This window comes from Otolemur garnettii, unplaced genomic scaffold (assembly GCF_000181295.1).
Source record: "Otolemur garnettii isolate 467f Iridium unplaced genomic scaffold, OtoGar3 scaffold00043, whole genome shotgun sequence".
Classification (NCBI taxonomy): Eukaryota; Metazoa; Chordata; class Mammalia; order Primates; family Galagidae; genus Otolemur; species Otolemur garnettii.
The window spans coordinates 7728058-7730348 of NW_003852438.1; positions in this window are offsets into that span (position 1 = coordinate 7728058).

Below are 2291 nucleotides of genomic sequence, written 5' to 3' on the forward strand. Positions count from 1 at the left end.
CCCCCATGGTTACAGCGGCGCCAGCCACATAGCTGGAGGGTTCGAATCCGGCCCAGGCCACGTTAGCAACAATGACAGCTGCAACAAAAACTGGCCGGGCGCTGTGGCAGGCGCTTATAGTCCCAGATATTTGGGAGGCTGAGGCAAGAGAGTCGCTTAAGCCCAAGAGTTTGAGGTTGCTGTGAGCTGTTACGCCATGGCACTCTGCCGAGGGTGATGTAGTGAAACTCTCTCTCTCAAAAAACAAAACAAGACAAAGTGGTTTATGCCTGTAATCCCATCGCTTTTGCGGTAGCCGAAGCGTGAAGATTGCTTGAACCAGGAGTTCCTGACAAGCCTGGGCAGCTAGTGAGACCCCCGTCTCTTAAAAAAAGGAAAATTGGGTGGCGCCTGTGGGTAAGTGGGTAGGGCGCCGGCCCCATATACCAATGGTGGCAGGTTCAAACCCGGCCCGGGCCAAACTGCAACAAAAAATAGCAGGGCATTATGGCAGGGCCCCTGTAGTCCCAGCTACTCGGGAGGCTGAGGCAAGAGAATCGCGTAAGCCCAGGAGTTGGAAGGTTGCTGTGAGCTGTGTGATGCCTCAGCAAAGCTACCTAGGGCGATCAAGTGAGACACTGTCTCTACCAAAAAAAAAAAAAAAAAAAATGTGGGCACGGTGGCTCATGCTACTGTTGAGGCGGAAACAAGAAGATGGCTTGAACCCAGGAGTTTGAGGTTGCTGTGAGCTATGATGCCACTGCACTGTAGCCTGGGTAACAGAGAGAGACTCTTTTTTTTTTTTTTTAATTTGAGACAAGGTCCCTCTCAGTCACCCAGGCCAGAGTGCAGTGGCATCATAGCTTACTGTATCCTCAAACTCCTGGGCTCAAGTGATTCTCTTGCCTCAGCCTCCTGTGTACCACACCACGACTGGCTAATTTTTCTTTTTTATCTTTATTATGGAGGACTCATTCTTGCTTAGTGGGTCTTGGACTCCCAGCCTCAAGCTATCCTCCTGCCTTGGCCTCCCAAAGTGCTAGGATTGCAGGTGTTGAGCCACAGCACCTGGCCCAAGACACTGTTGCTCTTATTTCATTTTATTTTTATTTTTATTTATTTATTTATTTTGTTGGATACAGAGTTTCACTCTGGCGTCCTGGATAGAGTGCCATGGTGTTATAGCTCACAGCAACCTCAAACTCCTAGGTTGGAGCAGTTCTCTTGTTTCAGCATCTCAAGTAGCTGAGACAGGCATCCACTACTACATTGGGCTAGTTTTCCTATTTGAGTAGAGATGGTTATCTGGCTCTTGGCTCAGGCTAATCAACTCCTGAGCTTGCTATACCCCCTGCACAGAAATTCATTGGGTATAGCACTGAAATCCAATCAACTCAATTGATCCACCTGCCTTGGCCTCCCAAAGTGCTAGGATCATAAGTGTGAGCCATCTCATCTAGCTGACTCTGTCTTAAACCCAAATATTCAGGTTGTTTCTATTATCCTCCAGAGTCAACACTTCTTAATAACAAAGTAATTTAAATTACCCTTAGCCCTAGAAATAGAGTCAAGGTATAGGACAAGGCAATCCACCTATGCAGAAATCCCAACACTACCATTTTACTGGTCTTGTGGTTTTAGGTGTGAAGCTTCTCTGAATTTCTGTGCAGTGGGTATAGCAAGCCTGTTTTACTTGAGTTATAGTGATCAAATGAGATGTATGAAATGCTTGAGGAACTTTAAAAAGTTTCATAAAAGCACTATATTTATTGCTTAGCAAGTATTTTCACAAAACTTAACAGGTCAAACTATGTGCAAAGCACAGTGCTAGGTCTGGGGAGAAAAGCAGACAAACCAGGTCCTTGACTAGGTAGAATTTATACTTTAGTAGGGAGGGGGTGATAGTAATAAGCTGATAAACACTATTTCAAATAGTGAAGAGTGCTTCGGGATAGTGAGACCGAAAATGACTAGGAGTAGGAAAGAAATGTTACTCCTAGTGTTGAGAGAAGGGCTCTTTGAGGAAGCAACATTTAAATAAGGAGTTGTTACGAGACAAGAGTCTTGGGAAGGTTTTGGAGAAACATCAAATGCAAAGACTGTGTTCAAAAATATGTCACATGATTGACATTGTAAATTTTGTATTTTTTACCACAATTAAAAACTTAAAAAGGCTCGATGCCTGTGGCTCAAGTGGCTAAGGTGCCAGCCACATACACCTAAAGTGGCGGGTTTGAATCCAGCCCAGGCTGCCAAACAACAGTGATGGCTGCAACCAAAAAATGGCCAGGCGTTGTGGCAGGCGCCTGTGG